The 16,819-nt window shown below is 39.0% G+C and overlaps 1 pseudogene across 1 annotated transcript; it reads right to left on the reverse strand.

Moving 5' to 3' along the window:
- Positions 1–2,979: 2,979 nt before the first annotated feature.
- Positions 2,980–16,556, reverse strand: LOC143851556 (mitochondrial Rho GTPase 1-like; annotated as a pseudogene). The gene is made up of 5 exons (XR_013236418.1): positions 16,369–16,556; positions 14,734–14,850; positions 4,184–6,223; positions 3,862–3,907; positions 2,980–3,667 (listed from the first exon to the last, which is right to left on the reverse strand). The product of XR_013236418.1 is annotated as a mitochondrial Rho GTPase 1-like (transcript).
- Between the last annotated feature and the right edge of the window lie 263 nt (positions 16,557–16,819).

A 16,819-nucleotide genomic window follows, 5' to 3' on the forward strand; every position in this document is an offset into this window, starting at 1 on the left:
TCTACCAACGATGCAATCGGCAATGTCCTCGCATCCTTTAAAAATGCATTGAAGCATTATGATCTATTCGTTGTCAACAAATCATACCTACTGCCCTGGAAATAGCAACTTGCCCAATGTTCCTTTGGCCAATGTTCAATTATATATTTGTGTGCACGTTCATTCCTTGCTTTAATTTTGTCCATTTCATCTCTAAAATGGCTCTCACGCAACGCCTTTGCAGCAGCCCAGAAATACGCATAAAGCATGTCATCCTTAAATTTGTCGTAAAAGTTAGCGCTAAGATGACGCATGCAAAAGCTATGGTATGAGTTTGGTAGCACCATAGGTATGAGTTCGTTGAGATGACGAAAGTGTGTTAAAAACCAATTCCAACTATCGTCATTCTCATTTTCGACGACAACAAATGATATTGGAAATAACCCACCGTCTCCATCTACACCACATGCAACCAACAAAATGGCATGGTACTTGCCTCGTAGATGTGTCCCATCAAGCAAAACAAGTGGTCTAAGTGAACGATTGAAAGAAAGTATAGAATGACCGAACGCCCAAAATAACCGAAGAAATGAATCATCTCCATTTCGACATAGTTCTCTTTCTCGAAGAATATGAATAATGCTTCCATAATTTGATCTGACCAGCTCATGTGAGAATCCAAAATGAGTCACTTGAAGCCAAAATAAGAAGTGAAAATTGGTAGATGAGGCAAAGCAAGGTACTCGAAGCAAAATGTAATTAATTTGAAGGCAAAAATGATAGTCGAAGCCAAAAATAATGCTAGTTGAAGCCAAAAAAAGGTTAATCGAAGCCAAAAAATGTTAATTGAAGACAAACAAAAATTTACTCGAAGCCAAAAAATTTACTTAAGCCAAAAAACTAGTCGATGCCAAAAAACAATTACTCAAAGCCAGAAAAAGTTACTTGAAGCCAAAAAAACGTTAGTCGAAGCCAAAAAGTATTTATCGAAGCTAAAATTTTTAGTCAAAGCTAAAATGTGTTAGTCAAAGCGAAAAAAGAATTTAGTCGAAGCCCAAAACGTGATAGTCGAAGCCAACAAATATTTCTCGAAGCTAAAATATATTAGTCAAAGACGAAAAAGTTCCGAATGTTACTGGAAATCAAAAGTTTTAGTCGCAGCCAAAAACATGTTAGTCGAAGCAAAAAAACCAGTTATTCGAAGCCTAAAAAAATTTAGTCGAAGCGAAAAACACAACGACGAATGTTACTGGAAACACATTTTTCACTTCAACCAAGTAATTTTTGGCTTCGACCAAGTAAATTTTAGCTTCGAATAACCTGTTTTCGCTTCGAGTACCTGTTTTGCTTCGAGAAGGAGAGGGGGAGGTCTCGAAACCCTTTTTGAGAAAGATTTGAGGAGGCAGAAGGCCGATGTGTCCAATTTTGTGCATTCAAGCAAAAAAAAACCTTTGAATACCCTAAAAAATGAGAGAGAGAGAGAGAGAGAGAGAGAGAGAGAGAATGAGATTTCAGGCTTACCTTCTTACGTATTACCAAAGAAAATAGTAGGTTTCGCCAGAGAAGAAGAAGCACTTCAACTAGGTTAAAAAAAGAGTTCGAACAAAATGGGTAAAAGTAAAACTGTAAAAAGAAGGGAAGAAGAATAAATGTACTGAGGGGCATTTTGGTCCTAAAATTTTGATTTTTTTATAAATCAGCATTTATTCGTTTTTTTCTCAACAAGTGACATTTTTATGTCAATAATTCAACTCTCCAACACGTAACAGTAAATAACCCAATATTTTAAGCTTCGATTGCTTCTCTCACAGTATTGCTTCCATTTCTGCCCGACTCCAATGTTTGGTTAAAAAAAGAGGAACATAATGAGGGGGCTGAATTGACACGGGGCAGAATTAGAGGGGGGAAATGCCAGAATTTGTTATCCGCCCCAAGAGGTGGTATTCTAATTCCACACCGGTCAGAATGGGATTTTTATTAAAAAAAAACTAATTAAAATTTTTATTTTGATTTTTTCTCACTAGGAGAATCAGAATATGATGTCACTCCAAACGCAGCCTAAGGCCATGTTCGTTTCAGATTATGAAACCGATGGCGAGGGCCCAACCGATTATTGGCCCAAAAATTTTGGGTATCTGTGTCATCGGGATCTCATTAATAAACAATAAAGTCCAATAATAGGTTTTGGGCTCACCATCAATTGCCATAATCTAAAAACGAATAGGGCCCAAGTATAATAATGCAACATGAAGCACACTTCGAACGAATTACAAATTACATCGTGAGACAGTTTCATAAAGCTCCCAGGTCCGGTTGGTTGCCTCGAATCGACATCTTTCCCCTCTCTATTTCTATCTTTTTCTTGTTTATTTATATTACACCCAATTAGGCACGTAACAAATTAGTATCAGAGCGGTAGATCCTACGCCATAACTACGCCTTCAGAGATTTTGGAATCCTACGCGATGATTTCCAGCAATTCAAAGTGCTTTTTAAAAAAATGATGGAAGAACATAGGCGATTTGCGGATAGCTTGGAAAAAATCAGCAAAGATATCAAAGAAATGCGTAAAGATAGAGAAAAGGTAAACCTTGAAAGTTTTGATGTTCATGTGAAGAATAATGCGAGAATTGATGGAGACAAAGATAGTTTTGTTAAAGACACCACCAAGGATCATCTTGATCATTTCATCATTTTGAATTGGTTTCATAAAAAATCTTATTCCCTTCCAACTTTGATCACAATGGACTTTGTAGGTTGAGTTCGAATGATCACGGCCATTACTATTTGGGACCCCAACGGATTAAAGTATTTTATTCAATAATTCAACCTTGAAGACTAGGCCGTTGTAAGGGGGAAGGAATGATATGTGCTTATGTTTATGCGAAGTTTTAATGTAGTAATTATGTAAGTGTGTGTATGTAGTTTAGGATTGTGGGGTTCGTTATCTGTGATGTGTCTTGTTAGTGGGTAAATAGGCTTGTGATGTGGCATTCCACCTTGCTTGTATTTATGTAGTAGCAACTCTATGAAATGAGAAGAAGAGAAGAATTTTTATAGCACAAAGGAGATTTTCTTCTAGAAGAGTCATGGTTCCTCTCGAATCGAGCGATTAGGAGGTCCGGTTGTCTCGAATCAACCTCTTTCCCTTCTCTATTTCTATCTTTTTCTTGTTTATTTATGTTACAACCAATTAGGCACATAACAAACACCCACTCCCTTCTTTGTTTTAAGATTGGGGATTTGTTAGGAAATTTCACAGAAAAATGAGCACATTTGTCAAGCTTTATATCCATCCATTTTCACCTCACAGTTCGAAGGGTGAGGTGGCGGGTTAGAAACACGATGGGCCCACATTTTTGGGGGATCTAAACCATTCATTTGATAGGCCCTAGCATAGATAGGGCGTGCCCAAAAAATCAACTCCATAGGATCATCCCAACCCTTCGAACTGTTGAGAAAAGTGTATCTACTCGATCGAGTAGATAACTTATCTACTCCGTCGGCCAGAATCACAGTGGGCCCTTGCTTCACTGAGGAAAACTCCTTTTCCCTGCTCTGCTCTGTCCAGCAGAGGATCCATACCGTCCACTAACACCCTCTTTTCCTGCCCTTGCCGTTGAAGGTGTTCTCCTCCTTCTAAGGTAGTTGTCTCTCTCATTCTCCGGGAGAAATCCCTCTTTTTTACCTGGAAGCCAGCAAATTATTTCAATCATTACTCGAGATAAGGGCATATTGGTGAAGTGAACAATATATCCTCAATAAAGCACAATAAATCTAACACAGCCCATAAAGATATTTTTTATGTTTGCAAACTAGATCAAAACACAAACTAATTAGCTTCTGAGACTAACAATCCCCACAAAGCAACTGCAGCCTTACCTTGAAGACCTTGGGAGGCATTTGAGCAAGTTTGTGCAAGAGCAACCTAAATAACCAAATAAAAAATGAGTATCAGCAGATGGAAAATCTTTCACATTAATCTAATAATCAAAAGAAAAGGATCTCTTGGAGCAAACAAATATTAAATATCATGAAAACAAAATTTTTAAAATAATTATCTCGAGTGATCAATAGATGAAAATCATCTAATATTATTTCTTTCATCTCATAGAAACCCCAGAAAAAAAATCAAATTTAAATTCAGATTTAAATTCATGCAGAAAAGAGATTAAAGTATAGGCATCCAAAATTCAAATTGTACTCGGTACTTGGTGATGAAGCCCAATTGGATGCATTTTTCCTCATCACATTTTTTCTCGTCGCATTTTTCCTTGTCGCAAATAGTCTGCAAGCTGCAAGGAGGAATTTTGCGAGTGCAGCCCCAACAGAAACAAACATGGGAGTGTGGTTAACAATCCAGCGGTACTGCTTGCAGGTTCTCCCTGCTTCAGTCTTAGCAATGCTCAAATGGGGGTGCTGTGCCGCACTGATAATCCTATGGAACACATTATTTAAGTCTCCCAATTTTATGCTGACTGTTATAAGTGCTTCTATACCCATATCCTGGCTGACCCTTGTTGAATCTTGTGAGGCCATTGGAGACGGATCTAGATCATCTTTAGTAGAAACAATGAGGCAAGGCACCTCAAATCTGGTGTTTTCTCCATGACTAGCAACATCCACAAGTAGATCCTTCGCTTTACACCATGATTCTTCATCAGAACTATCATACAAAAATACTGCGCTATATCACAAGCTGCCAATGACTATATTAGAAAGCAGATCTTTAACTCCATCTTCTGGTATCTCCCGCATTATAAGGGTCTTCTTACGTGTTTCCAACGGATCGTCCACAATATTTGCTGCAAAACATTCATTCATGGTCTCCTTATATCCGGTGAGAGAAGGGTTTTCCAATAAAAGAATTTAACAATGCAGACTTTCCAGCCTTTTTAGGTCCAAATATATGGCATTGGAAAACATTTCTTTGTGATTGTCGCCGCTTGCGATCTAATCATCTTCGTTCTGGTTATATGGAATGCTGAAGCAGGGTCACTAGCATAACCAATGTATATCAAATTAGCCAGACTACAAGCTGGGTCTAGCAGCGTCACAAGGGCCCACTCAGACAGAAATGCTGTAAGTGACAAACCTCCTAAAGCATTCTTTTCCACAGCATCCAGATAAGGGCCTTCAGCCAAACGACTAGCTGGTGCACTTGAGTAAACATCATCAAGCTCAGCAGGCAGTAGAGCCCCATCACCATCAATGTCAAACATGAGGAAGATTCCTTTCAGGAACTCCACAACTTCATTTGTCAGCTCCACACTCTGATCAGGAGCACGTTTGAAAGAGACTGGGATAGGATCATCTCTGAGTTTAAGATCGTTGTCATATCCAAATTTCCTCAGGACTACCCATGTTGGTTTAGGACACCCTTTTTCTATAAACAGGGCATGCAGAAACAGAAATCCTATCAAGGTAAGACCACGTTCATTGACCCCCTCAGGTAACTTCGGTCGTACAACCAAATTAACACCCACTATGTTAGAAGGATGAATTGGAGTATTAAAACATCTAACCTCAAAATCATTCAACTCTGCAAAACTGAGAGCTCCATCCCTGTCATGATCACAAGAAATGAAAATCCGCTTCAGAGCCCTCACACATTGAGGCTTCAAAGTCCGTATCTGCTGATCAAATAGTGGTTCTATTGGATGAAGCACTGCCCTTTGAGCATAATAGAAAACATCACGAACCTGAATTTGCTTCAGTGCCGAACATTCTATATATGTCTCGATCTCCCGAAACTGTTGCCTGATGGACGACAACACCTGCTTCAGTCTCGCCTTCTGGTGGTCATCTAGCAAATCCAACTTGCAACCCACCACTAAAACAGGAACCTTAACCTCTAAGCGATGAAGCTCCGGGAGCCAGAAAGTAATCAACCGATCGAGCGTGACTAGTTGGTCGCAAGCGTATGTTAACACAACAACATCAGCCAGCTTGCATTCTGCAGCGAGCTTACTTGTATTCTCCGGGCTCGTGTCAATGATGGATCTCTATAGAAATCCAATGGCAGGTGCGTCGGGGGTAAGACAGGGGGAACAATGTCGGGGAAAGATTCTTTGGCAACGGAGACAATGAAGCTGGATTTTCCAGTGCCGTGGTCTCCAATGACGACTGTGCGGATGCTGCTCCAACTGCAGAAATTCCCAGTGGCAGCTGAATTCACCATGGGAGACTAGTTTTGGCCGTATTCTGTCCTAGAAGCCCCTCCTCGCAGTGGCTCCCCAAAATACTGTTTAAACAATAAATTAACATAAATCTAAATTTAATACTTTTAAAGTGGGATAAAATAGAATGATTTTGAAGATGGATTTTTCTTCTAATTCTAACCATACAACTCCAAAACAAAATCCCATCAATAAAATCATAAAAAATCCCACAAAACAAATTATATAAATCAATTTACATATTTATTGATTTGTCGCACAGATTCTATTCTGCATAAAAAATTCCATCTAACCCAGAAATAGCATACCCACAGCATGTAGTCTTTTGTTGCTTATGTTATAAGTGTATCATTCCTCATGCAAACTTCCGTTGTGTGTGAGAGAGAGAGAGAGGAGACATAGGATGTAGAATAGAAGAATGGCTAACAAGTAACAATGGAATATAGAAGTGAAGATAAAGAATTATAGACTCTAAAGAGAAACATTTGACAACTATTTATAGCTTATATAACTCTCTATGTAAGTTACATGAAATCTCCAGTGGTATGTTTGTTTGAAGAATTTCCAGGGTTTACTAGGTGTTTTGGTTGGTTTTGGGCTGCCACTTCTATCTATCTATCTATCTATAATCTATACTATGCATGTTTCTTTCCATTTGTCTTTTGCCTTTTCCAAGAAAAAATTTTATTGGAAAAACTTTTCTTTATACATCATGCTTTTTTTTTAAAGGGGGGGCCTAACAAGCATAGCATGTGTGGGAGCCGCCATTTTATACTTATCTGCTAGGTCCACTATTTTACAAATCTGGCTATGATGGGATGCGCCCCAACATTTTATAACCATACCTAGCATGGGTGGGGCCCACCATTTTCCACCTCATGTTTTGATGTGGTGGTCCACCATCTCCACTCAAACCCATGCATGGGGTGGGACCTACCATTTTACATCTCATGTTATTGATGGGATGGGGTCAACGTTTTACACCACAGGTTTTGGTGGATGGGGCCACGATCTCTACCAAAACCTATGCATAGGGTGGAGCCCGTCATTTTACCCCTAATGTAATTGATGATGTGGGGTCCACCATCTCTATCAAACCTGTACATTGGGGTGGGCCCCACCATTTTGCACCTCATGTTTTGATGTAGTGAAGCCCACCATTTTACACCCATGCATAGCATGGGATTGAATTCTAGTCATTTACTAATGGTATTTGTAGCATGTTTTGATTTAAACTACTAGGAGACTAGCTACTTCCTTGTCTCTCCCTTGTATGCCCATGTGGCATGATTCTTGTCCCCCACCAAACAACTGAAAAAAAAAGAAGAATATTTGTTTGCTAGTAGTGTCTTGGGTTCTAGAACTCCTCTCTCTTTCTCTCTCTTCTCTCTATATTGGTAATTAATGACACCCCTACTGCTTCCTTATTTTGGCAATGAAAATCCGCACCAATAAACTACTTTAGTTGACAACCAAACACTACCTACCACTACTCCACGAGGAGGCTACTTCACTGCTATTACACATGTTGACTACTTAATTGGTTCTAATTCACCACTATTCTGCAAGGCAACTACATGAAACGAAACAGAGCCTATAAAATTCTTGTCTCGGACTTCCATTTATTTCTATCTCCTAAGTTTCCACATTATTCTAGTATATTCTAAGATAAACAAATAAAAATAAAAAGAGATTTAAAAAAAATCAAGCAATATTTCTAGACAACTGATCATTTGTCTCATAGTACTTAAATTGAATTTCTCCTCTTTCTAAAATTTTGCATCTGTGATAAAGTTTATTCTTTGATAGCAATAAGCTTCGTAATATTGTAGTTAGTAATATTCTTTGATACATCAATTGCTGATTTGTTAGCACAGAAAACATCTCTTCCTTGTTTTTATTTTTTGGCCAATGTCTTCTAAGATCATTCAAAACCAAATTACATGAGAAGTTGCGTTTACATCTAACTGGTAAAAAAAACACTTCTTAAACAAAATTAGAGTTATGATAGTGTCTAATTGAGCAGTATGAGCAAAAAAATCATAGAAGACAATTCCTATTTGTTGTAAGTATCGTTTAGCAATAAGCCTTCCCTTATATCTTTTAATGTATCCATCTGAATTTCAGTTTATTTTGTAGACTTAGTTTACTTCAATAATATCTTTAATTCTTTTTATGTGGGTCTATCTACCAATTCTTTCTTCTTCTTTTTTAATGGTAAAAAATTCCAATAAAAGAAAACAATCCAAAGACCGAGAAGGTCTTTACAAAAGCAGCAATGAATCAGAAATAAAGAAAAGATTTTTTTTTTGAAAGGTAGCCGAAAAATGTATTAAGAGAAAGACCGAGATGGTCGAAGTACAAAGAATTTACAAGAAAGAAAATGAGCTTATGGCTTATACAAAATACAAGAATCAAGGCGGAAGGGTGTCAAACAAGGCCAACGCTTCTTTAGAGACTCCTTTAGCAAGCTTATCTGCCATTGAATTAGCGGAACGCCGAAAATGATGGAACACAATAGGAGAAGCTCCAATTCTATCATTTATCTCGTCAAAGAAACTATCGAATCTCCATGGATGGTTTTGCGAATCGTTTATCGATCGCATGATATTTAAGGAATCCCCTTCAACCACAACTTTGTCCATTTGATTACGATCGAATAGCTTTATTCCTTGATGAACTGCTCGAACTTCTGCTTCTGATGCATCTGCTATGCCAATAACCCTGCAAAGGCCCAGATTACTTCCCCGACATCATTCCTAAGAACTCCTATCCCTACAAGACCAGGGTTCCCTAAGTTAAATCCATCAAAGTTCAATTTTAGAAAACCCCTTGGAGGATGCTCCCAAACTTGAATGATTTTTTGGATGACGGCCGAATTTGAACACACTTCCCTCCATCCTTCCCACAAGTCATAAGCAGATAGAAATTTAAAACAAGGGAGAATTTTTGCCCATGATATCGCTAAGGCAATAGCTCATGTGAAAATAAAAGAAGTATTTCTTGAGACCCCGTTGAATACTCTAGCATTCATTTCTTTCCATAACACCCAAATTTTTTATAGAAAAGACAGATTCCATAGGATTTTTCCTTTTTTCTTCCAAGGAACTAAAGACCAGCCAAGGAGCAAATCCATGATACTTGCAGGAAAAACCCATGCCATTCCAAATCTACTAAACAATTTGCCGCACACTTCAGCTAATTTGCAATGCAGGAACATAGGATTTACTGTTTCCCAGACCTCAAGATAAAGAGCATAATGATCAATAATGAAAAACTTCCTTCTTCGCAGAAAGTTTACCATGTGGATCCTTTCCATCAAGGCCACCCAAGCAAACACACTCACTCTAGGCGGGCCCTGAAATGACTACACTCTAGCTACATTGGAGGATGCAGGGCTAGCCACTAAATGAAGATAGAAAGATTTGACGAAGGATTCACTAGATATATCCCAAATCCAAACCCTTTTATCTTCCCCGTCCCGTTTAACATAGATATCTGATAGCACCTCCAGCATCCTATCAACAGAAGCTAATTCTCTCTCAAAAAAAATCCTACGGAATTGAGGCTTCCAAATCACATGATCTGATTCTCTTTCCATATTATCCTTCACAAAACTGTCCTTTACTACAGCGATGGCGAACAAGTCCAGAAACATTTCTTTGAGAGATCGGTCTGACACCCAACTATCATGCCAAAAATTGAATTATGACCCCATAGTACACTCTAAATCTGGTACCAGCTACAAAATGGAAGTTGATTCGCAAGATATCCCTCCAAACTGTTATCCCGAGCTTTCTGAAAGTGTCTTTCGATATCCATTGACCCGGGGGCAACACCGTATTTACAACCAATCACTTTTACCTAGAGCTAAGGTTCTTCTTTGCCAAATCTCCATAGCCACTTCCCTAGCAAAGCAAAATTCATCTGTTTGATTCTTCTAATCCCCAGTCCACCACCTTTAATGGGCTTGCAAACTTCCATCCACTTCACCAGCGTGATACGGTATCACGCTTGTCATCTGACCCCCCCCCCCCCCAACACACACACACACACACACACACACACAGGAATCATCTTTGAATTTGTTCTATGCGGGTCACCACACTCATAGGGTATCTAAAAACCGACATATGATATATCCGAAGATTAGCTAGTGTTAAATTAAGATCTAGGGTTGCTCAGATTGAGATTGAGAAGAAGAAGAAGAACAAGAGAACATATACGAGAGAAAGAGAGAATCGTTAGTTACTTCTCTCCCTTCACAATTTGTTATTTATATGAATACATAATATGAAATGGCAATAATACCCTTATATGTCTAACACTCCCCCTCAAGCTGGAATGTATATATCATACATTCCTAGCTTGTTACCCTCGTCCTTTAATTTTGCAGGCCCTAATGCTTTGGTAAACACATCAGCAAGTTGATCTGTGGATCTAGTAAACATGGTGCAAATTTCTCCTCTTTGAATCCTTTGACGAATGAAGTGACAGTCAACCTCAGTATGCTTGGTTCGCTCGTGGAAAACTGGATTGTTGGCAATATAAATAGCTGACATGTTATCACAATACAACCAGGACGGTCTTGAAGGAGGGAAGCCAATTTCTGACAAGAAAGAACGCAGCCAAATTAACTCTCTAGTCGTATATGACATAGCTCTGTACTCGGCTTCGGCACTAGATTTGGAGACAATATCTGCCTTTTTACTTCTCCAGGACACCATATTACCACCAACAAACGTGCAATAACTAGTCATAGATCTCATGTCCACTGGAGAACCAGCCCAATCAGCGTCAGAGAATCCCTCTACTATTTCATGTCCATTTTTCTTAAAGCATAATCCGTTTCCTGGAGTGCCTTTCAAGTATTGAATAATCTGAAGTATTGGAGCCCAGTGAGATGTGTAAGGAGAACTCATAAACTGGATGACCCCTTCTACCGCATATGAGATATCAGGTCGAGTAACAGTCAAATAAATCAACTTTCCCACTAATCTCTTGTATCGACCTGGATCCTCAAATAACTCTCCTTGTTCAGGAAGAAGTTTTACATTTGAGTCCATAGGAGTAGATGCTGATTTTATTCCCATGGAGCCTGTCTCCTCTAGAATATCTAAAGTGTACTTTCTTTGTGATAGGGAAAGACAATGTTTAGAATAAGCAACCTCTATTCCAAGAAAATACCTGAGACGACCCAAGTCCTTTGTCATAAATTCTTCCTGAAAGAAGACTTTCAATCTATGTATCCCGCCTTGATCATTTCCAATAATGACAATGTCGTCTACATAAACAATCAGGAAAACATATCCTATATTGGAGTAATGGCTAAACACAAAATGATCAACCGAGCATTGTTTCATGCCAAAACACATAACTGCACCACTGAAACGACCAAACCATGCCCTCGGAGATTGCTTCAACCCATAGATAGCTTTCCTAACGCGACAACTGATGAACCCATCTCCCCCTGAGCAACATACCCATGAGTGTTCCATGTAAACCTCCTTAGTAAGGTCGCCATGGAGAAAGGCATTCTTCACGTCCAACTGATAAAGTGGCCAACCACGGTTAACTGCAATGGAAATCAGCACTCGTACGGAAGGTATTTTTGCAACCGGAGAAAAAGTTTCTTGGTAATCAACACCAAATGTTTGAGTGTAACCCTTAGCAACTAGTCTCGCTTTGAGATGCTCAATTGTCCCATCAGGCTGATATTTAATAGCAAATACCCAACGACATCCAACGGCTTGCGCACCAGAAGGTAAGGGAACAAGATGCCATGTGCTATTTGAGTGTAGGACATCCATCTCAGCATCCATTGCAACCTTCCAGCCAGGATGAGCCAACGCCTCTGTAACTGATTTTGGAACAGAAATAGAAGAAACACTCGAAACAAATGAGTGAAATTTGGGTGAAAGATGATCATAAGAGACAAACTTTGAAAAAGGATGAGCAGTCGTACGAAAACGAGTACGACTGGCAACAGCCACCCTGAGAATCAGAGATATCATAAGGATTACCTGTAGTCTGATCAGACATAGAAGGAGGATTGGCTTGTTGAGGAGATGGAGGCTAAAATACCTGTTGAGGACCACAGCTATACACTTTCGTCACTGGCAAAGCAGGAACTTCCGGAGAATATGTCACAGGCTCTGCTAAGGAAGAATCTGTGAGAGGTTTGGGGGAAGAGGAATCAAGATTAGTGGGAATAGTATCAGGTCCTGGCAACGGGAAAAGTAAACTAGGCGGCTCGACTACAGAGACTTGAGAATCGGAGAAATAAGGAGTATCCTCAAAGAAGGAAACATCAACTGAAACAAATGTTTTGCGCAGGTGAGGACTATAGCATTTGTACCCTTTCTGAGTTTGTGAATAACCCAAAAAGAAACATTTTCAGAACGAGGGTCCAACTTATCCAGTCCCAGAGCTAACTTGTGAACAAAGCAAGTACAGCCAAATACACAAGGTAGTAAAGGAAAAGGATTACCTAGGGGATAAAGAACTGAGAAGGGGGTCTGACCAGAAAGTACAGAAGAGGGCAGGCGATTCCTTAGAAAACATGTCATGAGTACGGCCTCACCCCAATATACCTTTGGTACTCGCATTTGAAACATGATTGTGTGAGTCATATCTAAAAGATATCGGATTTTGCGCTCGGCAGACCCATTCTGCTGAGAAGAATAGGCACAAGATGACTGATGAATAATACCTCGAGAGTCAAGAAATTCAGTGGAACCACTACTGCGAGAAAAGTATTCCTTGGCATTGTCAGTACATAAATAAGAGATAGAACATTTAAACCGATTCTCAATTTCAAAATAAAAGCTACGAAAGGCATTATACACAGCAAAACGTTCTTTAAGAAGAAATAACCACGTAGTGCGAGAAAAATCATCAACAAAATACAGATAACAAAATAGCGATAACCATATAAAGAAGTAGTAGTTGATGAACTGCTTTTGATAGGAGTGAGCCTCCCTCCTCTGGACACAAGATTTCTCTTCCGAGTATCCAATCTTCTCTCTATTCTTTCGACAATATGGCTCCAACTCGGTTTTTTGGCTCTTCCTGCTCTAAGGGGTAACCCCAAATAAGAAGATGGGAAAGAGTCTATTTGACACCCCATAAGACCGGCCAAACCTTGCAGCATACCCTCCTCCAAATGGATGCCGTATACTCTAGACTTATGAAAGTTTGATCTATATCCCGTAATAGCTTCATAGCACCGCAAAATAGCTTTCAAGTTCATTACTTTTACAATATTTGGAGCACAAAAGAGAAGGGTGTCATCTGCAATCTGTAATCGAAAGATTTCCACTTTATTCTCATTCCCTCCTATCTTGAAACCTTCAATGAGACCACAAGCAATCCCCTTATTTATCAATCCGCTGAGAGTTTCTGCTACAATGAAAAAAAGAGGAAGGGAGAGAGCGAGAGAGAGAGGTACCCCTTGTCTTAGCCCCCTTGAGGACTAGAAAAGCCTTTGGGATAGCTGTTTATGAGGATAGAGAACCAGGTAGACGTTAAGCATTTTCCAATCCATGATCTCCATCTAGCGCCAAAACCCATTCTACCCATAAGATAGTCTAGACACTTCCACAAGCAAAAACCCATTCCCTCCTATCTTGAAACCTTCAATGAGACCACATGCAATCCCCTTATTTATCAATCCGCTGAGAGTTTCTGCTACAATGAAAAAAAGAGGAAGGTAGAGAGAAAGACAGAGAGGAACCCCTTGTCTTAGCCCCCTTGAGGACTTGAAACCATGTCATATGTTTTCTCCATGTCCAACTTACACACACCACTTCTACCCATCTTTTCATACAAATCCACCACCTCATTGGCTATCAAAGAGCAATCTAGAATTTGTCTCTCACTTACAAAAGCGCTCTTACTACCAAAGATGATTTTTGGGAGAACCGATTTTAATCGTTCAGCTAGGACCTTTCTTCATTCCAAGCCTTTAGCTTTTGTTTCAAAAGGCGCAACTTAGATCCAATCATCCAATAAATACATCAATCAGGTCTTCTAGTCTAAAGCTAGACCACCATTCGCCCAATTTTTCCTCCATTTTCGGGTAGTCTGGCCAAGATAATTCAAATTTGAAAGGAGTGGGGCCCCAAGATTCAAGTCTAGGATCTAGAATAAGGGGACAATGGTCCGATGCTGAATGGGCCATTGCTCTTTGGAATAGATTTGGGAAGTGCTCCAACCATCTAGAGCAAACTAGAAATCTATCAATTCTGCGACAACTAGAGTTTCTAGCCCATGTGAAGTGAGCTCCCGATAGAGGAAAGTCAATCAACTCTTGGACCGCAATAAAATCTGCAAAGGCTACCATTTCTCGACTCATTCTATTACAACTCACATTGTATCCATGTGTAATCCTAATTTTTCCCAGTGCAAGCAAATATTCGCAACTAAAAATGGTTAAAATACATGCAGCTAAAAAAATTCTGCATCCAACACTTCTATTAGAAATTAAGGGCATGGAAAGAGCTATCCACAAAAGCAAAGGAGCAATTCAATCAAGCATTCCATAAAATCAAACGGTGAGTGGAAATTCTTTTACCTGCGCCTCGATCCTTGGCATTTCGCAAGAGAATGAGATCAGACCGTATCGCAACTCTGTTCAAATCGGAAGCACTCTCCTTTTTGCTTCAAAACCCTAATGCATCGGACGGTCCCACTTCACAGACACATCAGACTTTGTAGTAAATCTTAACAGATGTATAAAATCAAAACCCACTTGACAAAAACACAACAGACCATAAGGGCCTGTTTGGTTTGCTGGAAAGGTCTTTCCACCATGGAAAGGCTTTCCTTTCGTTTCCTTTCCAGGTAAATCTTTTTCGCTGTTTGGTACAACAAAGCCGAAATAGAAAGCTTATTCCTGGAAATGTATTAATCTTGTTTGGATGCCTCTTATTTGGAAAAAAATACAGACTCATTTAGTAAGTGACTAACAATGGCTAGTAGGCCCCACATGTATACAAATCAACAATATCACCACATTTTGCAAATCAAAGGTTGCTACAAAGATCTCATCTTCTAAACCACATTTAATCACCCATCCATGAATCCTTCTACCCATCTCCAATTCTGCAACTGTAGTACAGACAGTTAAAAATACTAGAATATGTAAACTCATTTGGCATTGAAAATCGATCTAACATCCTACGAAAAAGATTTATAGCAACCCAATTCTCTCTATTTCTAACACACCCAGCAATGATGGTATTCCAACAAACCACATTCTCATCAGGAAGCTCTGAAAATACACTCAATGCATCATCAAAATTACGAATATTTGCAAACGTTTTTCATTTCATTACAAATGTAGGCTTCTGAAACAGAACCATTTTTACTACAAGAGAGTAAACCTGTTTTCCAAGTCTTATAGACTGAGACCAGGCACAAGCGGAAAGAACGGTCCCACAAGTTATGTTGTTGGGCTCCAACCTAGAAGAATGCATTCTACGGGAAATTCTCTACGATTCATCAAATTGAAAGCTCTGATTATAACCAGAAATCATGAGATTCCAAGAGATACAGTTTGCATGAGGAATTTCATCAAACACGCAGAGTGAGTCATTCAATGCAGAGGAATTACTATAGAAATCGGCAAGAGTGTTAGCTATGAACTTATGAAGATATCTAATTGAAGGAGGGGTGTTTTGATGATATGGGCATGGATGGTTTTGATTTCTGTGATTGTGGGCTGCCCGTTTCTGGTGGGATGATTGAAGATGGGTTGAAGACTCGATGAACTCTAACTGTAGTTTCACTAACAAGCTACTTCCATGCTCGTGAAATAAAACAAGAATTGGATTCTACCAAAGAATAATTAGAACTGTAATTGTAGTTCTAGAGAGGGATCTTGGCCTAACTAACAGCATAATGGCTAAGAGAAACAGATTCAATGACAATACCATGACAAAAGGGGGAAACTAAAAAACCCCAAATCAAAAGAGTAAGAGAGTTAAACCCATGTAAAAAGGTGAAACTAACAAACCAAAATATTATTCCTTCTTATTTCTCTTCTTCATTATTGTTTTCTGTAGAAACCCTAATCCACCATTCATATAACAACATAGAACCTGTTTCTACTAACATCAACAAAAAGATTTTTTTTCCTTGTTGGAGCAGATAAATCCCCAAAAAAATACGGAAAAATGCTAGGTTTACACATCTATGATAAACACACCTGAAGCTTCAATCCTCGAACAAGAAAACTTCTAGAGAGAGAAAGTAAATCCGTGATGGTGTTGATCGTGCAGAAACCAACGAGCCAGAGAGGATGAGAGAAGGAATCGATCTTGCAGAAAACCAAGTTCCTGTTTGAGGAGCAATGTGGGACAACACAAGTTCTTATCTGTGAAGGTTAATAAGAAAGTGAATACACGTTTAAACTTGCATTACTGGGTATGTATATTTATATATTACAAGGAAGATCTCTCACAGTCTTTGAATCTTAATTGACCAGTAAAAATGCACGTGAAGTATTTTATATTTTAGAACATTAAACTGGAAAAGCCATGTTTCATTAAATGATAAATATGTCAGTTTAAGCCATTCAAGTTGCTTAAAAATGCATATTGATACTTATTGATTAGATAGCAAATATATACATTTTCAATGGCATTTGCTATTGAAGT

This window comes from Tasmannia lanceolata, unplaced genomic scaffold (assembly GCF_043159265.1).
Source record: "Tasmannia lanceolata isolate RefF3 unplaced genomic scaffold, GAP_Taslan_0.1 ptg000002l, whole genome shotgun sequence".
NCBI classification, from domain to species: domain Eukaryota; kingdom Viridiplantae; phylum Streptophyta; class Magnoliopsida; order Canellales; family Winteraceae; genus Tasmannia; species Tasmannia lanceolata.